Source organism: Camelina sativa, chromosome 19 (assembly GCF_030686135.1).
Source record: "Camelina sativa cultivar CO46 ecotype springtype chromosome 19, ASM3068613v1".
Taxonomy (NCBI): domain Eukaryota; kingdom Viridiplantae; phylum Streptophyta; class Magnoliopsida; order Brassicales; family Brassicaceae; genus Camelina; species Camelina sativa.
In genome coordinates, this window is record NC_141898.1 from 12,469,800 (window position 1) to 12,479,391 (window position 9,592).

Below are 9,592 nucleotides of genomic sequence, written 5' to 3' on the forward strand. Positions count from 1 at the left end.
AAATTACTGAATATATATATATATATATAGCTTTATATCTTGTAAATATCAAATCAATGTTTATATGTCTGATTATGTTTGCACTTTCTTTTACCCAAATTGTGAGATGTCTCTTTTGCCTTAATCTTTTCAATCAGGGATGGGATTCTGATTTGCCAAAACTGGAATATTATATTTTGTTCGAACTTTACAATTGATGTTACATGAGTTCTGATTCCGACGCTATCTTTGAACATTTTGGTGTTTTTTTCCCTTTCATAGTACAATATCTACAATAGTGTGATATTTAATTATTGTCAATTTTTTAAGAGTGATCCAGGGAAGATTTGGTAACTCACTTAGTAACTGAAAATTTGCACCGTTGTTAGATTTTACCCATCGTTTTTCTAGTCATGACCAGCTTTTGATAATATGTGGTGCGGTCTACAAATGTATATCATCATCCTAGATTACTTATAATAATTCGAACTCGTAGCTAATAGGAGGACTAATACAACATTCCATTTCATCCGTTGAGTGAAATTGCACTTGGATAGTTCCGTTATTTATGAAAAATTTAGATTCATAGAAATAGATTTTTTTTTCAATATCTAATTCGCATGAGTTATAGCGGGACTTTAGTTTTTGTTCAATTCTAAGAGGATTTTTTCTTTTTTTCCTAAAACTAAGTTTGTGAATTTTAACATGATCTATCAGTTTACAAACACAAAAGAAAAAAACTCAATTATCATAAAACTATTGTCACAACTAACAACATAATATAATTAACCACAAACTCCTATATATACATATGTCCATCTAGTCAAGTGAAGATGGATTAAATATATTTCTATATCGAAATTCAAACAAATCTTCTTTTTTTTAAGAAACTCTTTTAAATACACATGATAAGCTTATGAATTAATTACTGTTTATTTTTATTTTTGAAAGAATTAACGACTGTTCAGCTTTGAGGGTTTGGTGTTTAGCTAAACCGTCAACTCCTTTACGGCAACATTTAAACAAGTTTTAGTCATATGTATGTTTAGCAAAACACTTTTCTAAACATGACTCAGATAATTGCAATTTGGCGATGACTCAGAATGTCAAAAAAGTATCTTTTGGAGATTATACTATAAAGTCTATAATATAAACTTAATCTTGGTCAAACGATGCCACTTTTATATAATGTCCCTTCAGAGTTTAGACTCAGTTCTTTTGACAAAGCAAAGGAACTGAATGGATATATTTTCCCGGCTGACCTTTATTTTACTGACCAATAATATTAAGAGACAAATCCACCTTTTGATTCGTCGAAATGTCTTTTATTTTACTTACCAAACAAATTCAAGATCCAAGTTTGTAAGATACTGCAAATAAGTCAAATTATATTAGAAGCTGTTTGTAACAATTTGTTCTTACTTTATTTTCTGTTCACATCTATAATATAAAATAAATAAATAAATTGCAAATCATAGATACGATTGCAAAAAGTCTTTTCTTCTTTTCTTTTTGTGAAATGACTATGAAGATTTATATATACTATTATAGACTATATATGGTCTTTTTTACGTTGGACTATATATAGTATTATAAAAACATTCGACTATATATATATTCTTATTATACAATCGTAAAAACGAGTCTTATTATATTATCATGTTATAGACTATATTGTGCTTTTTACGTGGGAGAATATTGGTTATTTTACTATAGTCATATATAGAACATATGGGCAATACTTAATTAGCAAACCAAATAATAAATGAAGAGTGATATAATTTTTTTCTTTTCTAGAAATATCCGTCTTAAGTCGTAACATCAAGCATCCCATTATATATTCTCTTTGTCACATAAACGTATATATTAATGGTCATCTTGCACCATTCGTTATCATTAAATATGCAATGGACCATAATCTGTTTGGTGAAAGTTTTAAGTTGTTCTATTTACGCATTAACCTCAACTTTTGGGATATTGGTAACTCCAAAGATATGATATAAAGTGGATGGAAAGCATCAAGCCAAGAAAAGTAATGGACTATTGCAAAATGCCATGACCTTGAAAGGCAACTGAAATCGTTGGGGGATAGTATTTGGGTCTTGGGGGTGTGGGCACGACATTTGCAGGTCAAGAATGGTTCGTTGGTCGTTTATTAACATTAGCAGTTCAAGGATGATTCGTCGATAGTAGTTGGGTCATGTTGTTTGGTTAAATCGCCAAAATACTGGGCCTGAGCATGGGTCAGGGCCAAATCAGTGTCATCCAATTTCACAATGCCAATTATATTAATTTGAGTAGTGAATTAAGAGAATAATTACATATTTATACAATTAGATTCAGCTCCATCGAACTGTAGACAACTTTTATGTTTAAACTTTAAACAAAAAAACCTTACAAGTATTAGTTGTGGCGCAATTATAATTTTCTACATTTGTGACAACAAAATTAAACTTATGTTATTATGGTTCTCTTCTACAAGTAATAGTATTACATAAACTGTTTTTTTTAAGCTCGCATTTTTTTTTTGCTTTGCACCCTAAAATGTTGGACTAACCATGTATATATAAAAAAACTTAGAAAAAATAACTTTAATTTTCCGGCTGACGTTTCTTAGATATTTGCTCTACTAAATATATTTACGAGGGGTATTATTATGTTCATGTAAAGAAAAAAAGAAAAAAAAACGCACAAAGCTTGATGATCAGTGGAACCACCGTACATAAACTCCTCTCAAAATTGGTTTGCTACAAATCAATTTTTCCAGTAACTAAATCAAAATATTTCATGCTCATATCACGTGGCTTAACATATATATTGACCTGAAATCTGAAATTCATCTTGTTTTTAATCGAAGTGGAAAATACTGGAGAGAAAGTACTATAGAAAACTTTTCCCATTAAACACTTTAATATATTTATAAGAAAAATCATGAAGAAACTTAAAAATAAATAAATAAATACTTGATATGACATATAAAAAAAAATATGGCTATAAGAAATACAAATAAAATGACCACGTACCATGAATGTGTAGCTATCTCCTTACGCCTAACACCTTAGTCAAAATTGAATGCTTCCTAGACTTTGTTTTCTTTCATTTTTGATTTGACTAATACTCTTTTTATATTTGCCTATAGTTTTATATCAAACCGTTTCTGCATTTGGCTAAGATGTTCTTAACTATTTTATGTATATGATCAGCATCTATTTAATGATGAGATATCAATCACAAAACTCAAAATTTTGAATCACGAAGAATGGTACTAGAAATTTTAGTAAAACTTGTTCCTTTTCCTATATGAAGTATTGATAATATCGAATAACTATCATAATTTATTTGTCAATTTATGATTATTTAGCAACAGATATGAAAACATAATTATTCTTGGGTTTACTTTTCTGATGTATTTAAATCAATTAATTTATTAGTTTTTGTACGTATATGAAATTTAAAGTAATAAAGCCAAAAAAAGTTACAATGTCCATGTTTGAGGTTTAAAATAAAGCCAAGAACTTTGAACACGTGCGGGATACCAAATAATCAGTTGTGTGGCTTCTTTTGGAAAGCATTAAGAAAGAATAAATAAATTTGTATCCTGTTCGGGTCAGGAATCAGGATGCATGTGAATATGTGATGATGTGTAGTGTTCTCTTCCAATTTGATTATAGTTTTGACGTGTGCTATGCTATTACCGCGTGACAAAGTATACAGTTTCCTCAAACGTTACACCAAGATCTCTGGTTAACAAACAAAATTTGGATAATAAGGTCTAGATCTGAAAACGTTTTATTCTGATCTGGATTTGTAAACTGGATTTCAGATGTCGTCGGCTTGGATCACACTTAGTCTTATCTTTATAAACATATGCAACTTGATACCAATGGCTCTAACTTGGTCACCTATGCATAATGTCATGCATTCTTAGCATGGCCAATGATGACATTTGCGCAACCATTGCGTTTTTGCTCTTTCGTGCCTAATGTATCTCTGACTTATGGAGTGAGTGTAGAAAATATTGGAGAACATTTCAGTCTCCTCAACGTTCTTTTGTATATTAAGTGTCTAACAAATAAATTAATCCTAACATATATTGAATGAACTGAAGTACAATAAATTTGCTAAGCTAATTTGAATTTACCTAAAGTAACTCGGATTAAGAGCTCCAATTTGGCTAATGTACACTAAATATAAGATAATTTATAATATAAGATTAACATAAGTAGAGAATGTAACAAAAAAAAAGAAGAAACCATAAATAATGATAGAAACTTGGGACATGAAGCATCTTTTTTTGCTTTGAGAAAGAGTTGAAAGCAAATAAAGCCAAATTTTCTTCTAAACATGAGATGGCTCAAAGTTATTTGTTGCTTGGGGTTCAAGGGGGCATGTATCTTTGACTCCTTCCAACCAACCATTTTATTTTACCTTGCTTTTGGGCCATAAAGTTTTTAAAAAATAATAATTAAGAATAGACTCCTAAGATTATAGGATAATATGATTTGATATTTATGTAATCATAATTGCAACGCCAAAGCATAAAAATTCTCTAGTTGAGTTGATCCAGCGGTTATTTTGGATTATGGCATATAATCATTTTCACATCGATCTTGTTATTTCTATACATGTGGAATGTGAACTTCCGCAATTATTTTGTTTTGCTCTTAAGATAAAGATATATGGACTCTACTACATAGATAGTTTTGTAATTAGAAAATAGGAAAAGTTTATTTACACAGAAAAAAATCTTAATATTTTAGTCAACTGGTTTTTTACTAACATCATTATCGTATTTCGTTCGTTTAGTCAAATTGATTTGAATGTGCTATGTAGATTGATTAAACTTATGATATATATATATATATATATATCATATATATATTTATAATCGCGACTTCTTTTTTTTTTAAGCATCATCATCAATATTTCACTTGCAAAATGTAATCTTGGTCACCAGTCCACACCATAATATTATCGTGGCATATTTGAGGCTCTCCATAAATTGGTCGTCACAAGTGTTTTTGTATATGGTTCATCTGTTTTGTTTTTTTTTTATGATTCATAATTTGCCCGTAATTAAAAAAAAATATATTTTACTTTTTTCTAAATTGTTTAACATTTAAACATAAAAAAATTTATGTATGAAAAAAGTACCTCTAAAAATATTTTACATTTACTATATATAAATGACAAGACAATATTTACGTTATAGTGCCAATGATACAGTTTACTTCTACTTTTGTATAAATCTTTTATAGTTTGTAGCATGTATATTTATATCTTACCTTATACTAAATATGGATCAAAAAGTACCAAAAATTTCGATGAATCATGTGATGATAAGAACGAAATGATACACTTAACCTAAACTATTCATTCATTAACACTTGACGATTAAAAAACATCAACCACCTTTCAATATGAAGACTACCAAAATAACAGTATACAAACAAATTTTGAGATAAAGTAAACAATATACATTAATTTTCTCATAATCTCACTTAGTTAAAATTCAAGACACCAAGAACTACTAATACTCAAAATAAAAACGTTTCAAAAGCAATCATATATCAAAGATCACACGAGGAGAAAAAAAAATTGCAAAATGTCTTTGCTCGAATCTTCCACGAAGCAACCTTAATTCTTCATTTGAATGTGTAGTTAAAAAAAGATCCTAAAGTACCATTTCACCCAATCTTACATGACATTTCTCTTTCACGTAAGACAGTGAAAACTCATGTCTAATTTGGACATTTGCATTTACTTACTCACTCTTATTCTCTCTATATATAGACCTTGTCAAGCCACTAACGATCCTCTAACTGAAAACAGAGTAGTCTACAAAACAGAGTAGTAAGAAAAACAGAGTATTTTTCTCTCCGGTCTCTACATGGATCCATATTTTGTTCAGTCACCTTTCTCTGGCTTCTCGCCGGAATATTCTATCGGATCTTCTCCGGAATCTTTCTCCTCCTCCTCCTCCTCTTCTTCCAACAACTACTCTCTCCCCTTCAACGAGAACGACTCAGAGGAAATGCTTCTCTACGGTCTCATCGAGCAATCCACGCAACAAAACTTCATCGCAGACCTTCCGTTCAAGTCCGAGGAAGAGACCGGTAGCTCAAGAAAGACAGAGAAGTCTTATAGAGGCGTAAGACGACGTCCATGGGGGAAGTTCGCAGCGGAGATAAGAGATTCAACACGAAGCGGTATTCGAGTTTGGCTCGGAACGTTCGAAAGCGCGGAAGAGGCGGCTCTGGCCTACGATCAAGCGGCTTATTCGATGAGAGGGTCGTCGGCGATTCTTAATTTTCCGGCGGAGAGAGTTCAAGAATCTCTTTTGGAGATTAAGTATAGCTACGAGGAAGGTTGTTCTCCGGTTGTGGCGTTGAAGAGGAAACACTCGATGAGAAGGAGAATGACCAGTAGAAAGACTAAAGACAATGACTTTGATCAAAGCTCCGTGAAGTTAGATAATGTTGTTGTCTTTGAGGATTTGGGAGAACAGTACCTTGAGGAGCTTTTGGGTTCTTCTGAAAATAGTAGTGGGACTTGGTGAAAAGATTAGGTTTTGTGTTAGGGCCCTTAATGTTATAGTGGTTTGATTAATTTTATCCCCTAATATTTATGTTTCTTGTGTTTTGTAATTTTGCAACAATGTTTGATTCTTAATTTTTTTTTTGTGGTACTTGACTTTCTCAAGATAGTGTAAAAGTCTTTGTGTCTTATTCAACTAGAGAGAAAAATCTCATTTTTCTTATTTATCGTAATGAGGCTATTCTTTAAGCATGTGTTGTTAGAGTATTCAAACATGTTTTAATTTTAAAAAGAATCTTTGAATGAAAACAAAACAAATAGATATAAATTAAGGCTTCTAATTATAATAAAAATAAGAATCAAATAGTTCAAAATGGTCATGTAATCATAATAATATACAAAGACAGTTCTTCTTCTTCTTCTTTTTTTTTTCTTTTTTTTTTCTTTTTTTTTTAATATGCATAAATGTTTCGAAATTTGGATTTGGAAACGGTATCTATATGTATTGAGGATTGAGGAGCGACCTAAACGGCTAAATCCAATAATATAAGTTGAAGTGTTTGTATTAAATAGACCCCAACTGAAAAAGATGGTCAGGTGGTCTAATGAAAATCGTGACTTGACTTCCTCTCATTAGGTGGCATCTTCTAGATTTTTTGTGCTATTTTCCCCATTTTTTTTGTTTATTATTTAAGGAAGCAATGGACTAGATTCTTTTGTGAAAACTAATAAGGCTAGGTGATTGATTATCTAAGAATAATTGAATAATAATATAAAATATTTAAAATTTTTTTTTTTTTCACTGAAAATATATTGATAATATTGATAAGTTTGTTTTCAACAAAACAAGTAGGATAGTCATCGACTCCCCGGAAAGGTTAAAAGAATGGGACCTATTCTGGGACATACGCCCAAAAGAGGGAAGCGAAAGCCGGCGAACAACATAATGTCCCCAGAAACAACAGCCGGAGGAAGAAAAGATTTCCCCGGAAACTAAACCTCAAACAAGGGAAGCGATATAAGCTAAAAATACAATTCAGAACTTTTAAACTCAATTCGAAAGAGCACATAACCTTACACCAATAACAAAAGCAAAAAGACTTTTAACTGAAACGAGATAGATACCAAGAAAGCAAAGCGTCGCCCTCTTCTTTACAAGAAACCAGTGAATGAGATTTATCATAGATGCCCCAGGCCAAACAAATGATAACATCTACCTCTTCCTATCATAATGAGAGCCAATCTCTCCAAAACAAGACCTCTAAACCCGACAAGCAAGACCCATAATTGGAGAACAACTACGCTTGACTTTCGGATACGACGACGACGACATCAACGCCAAAGAACGCCTAAATAAGAAGCCTTCCAAAAAGCTAGCAGACCTAAACAGGACTCGAAAGCAGAGACAAGGAAAGAAGTCTAACCCCACGATTCACACCATTCTCAAAGGCGAGAACGACAACACGAGCCGGCTAACACCCACAAAGACCCGCAACCAACACTAAGAAGAGAGACCACCTGCAACTAAGGAGACTATACCCAATTTCAGAACAATTTGCCTTTCTCTTGGAACGAGAACGAGCTAAAAAGAACCGATGGCTAAATCAAAGGGATAAGGAGAGCGGAAAGACAAAGGCTGGACTGACCAGAGCCCAAATCCAACCTCTATCGGCGCGGCATAGAAGCGATTGCAAACACCAGGGAACCAGATCTAGATCGGGGAGCTAAATGGCGATATGACTTGATTTACACCGAAGATCCATCAGGTCCAACCTCCATTCTCTTCACGAGAACCACCCAAACAAAATTCTGTCCCCTCGACCGCTCCACACAAACTCAAAACCACTACTTGACAGAGAACTACGGAACCCCAATCGAAAGCCAAAAGAACTGTAAACCAAAGGCAAAGCTAAAAATAGACTAAAGAACCCTCTCACGGTAGAGGCGAGGAGCGCCGACCACCAGAAAAGGCGAAGGCAGATCTGAAGACTGTTAACGGCTAGGGCGAACTTGGTTGTTGAGAGAGGAAATATGTTTTTTTTTTTTTTTTTTTGACGAGATGGTTTTTTTGTATCCGATAAAATATTTAAAAATGTAGAGACTTTTAATTATCTAGCAATGAGATGCTTTTTATCAAGATTGTTTTTTCGTCTAATTAAACGTTTTAGAAAAGAAGTAGTCACATAATTTGTTTGGTAGTTGAGGGCACTAGAAAGAAACGATCTGTCATAACTTTTGGGTTTGCTTGCGTATGAGTCTTGACTCTTGACTATGTGCAGTGGAACCAAAATGAAGCCGGTAAATGGTGAAAATATATATTTTTTATACTATAGTAAAACTTCTATAAATTAATATTCGATAAATTAATAATACCTATAAATTAATACATTTCTCTGGTCTCAACTTGACACTAATGAATTTTAGACATTATTCGATAATATAATAAGATAATTATTTTGTTGAAAATCTTTTATAAATATATGGTTCCATCAATAATATAAATTAATAATTATATAAAATTATCTAAATATATGTATATATATATACACATTAATTTTTACTAGAGTTCATTGCAAAGATTTTTATTATCCTTAAAACATGATAATTGTTATTTTCTTTGTAATTGAATTTATAAAAATATTAGTTGTAATGATTAAATCTTATTTTTAATATTTTTTAATCAAATTAGGAAATTTTTTTTATAAATTAATAATTATTAATTTATCGAGAAATTAAAACTTCTATAAATTAATAGATTTTCATGGTCCCAACATTATTGATTTATAGAGGTTTTACTGTATAATCAACGTATGTATTGAGTAAATTGAGTAAAATTTTTAGTTTTTTAGATAACAGAACATCTAGTAAATTTCTAAATTGGTACATGGAACGTCATATAAGCATTAAAAAGGGTATGCAGATTTTGTTTGAGCACGTGTTTTGTTGAACGTCGGCGAATCGCACAACAAAACAGAAAAAGAATTATTTTTACGATGGTGGGCCAAAATGGTCAATATTTTTGCTAGGCACATTATCAAAAAGCATATATTAAAATGCACTTAGTGATAAATAGAAA

The 9,592-nt window shown here is 31.6% G+C and overlaps 1 pseudogene across 1 annotated transcript; it reads left to right on the top strand.

The window, feature by feature from the left end:
- The first annotated feature begins 5,579 nt into the window (after positions 1-5,579).
- On the top strand, positions 5,580-6,739 carry LOC104766232 (ethylene-responsive transcription factor 1B pseudogene; annotated as a pseudogene). Its single transcript, XR_015590423.1, has one exon. The product of XR_015590423.1 is annotated as an ethylene-responsive transcription factor 1B pseudogene (transcript).
- Positions 6,740-9,592: the final 2,853 nt, after the last annotated feature.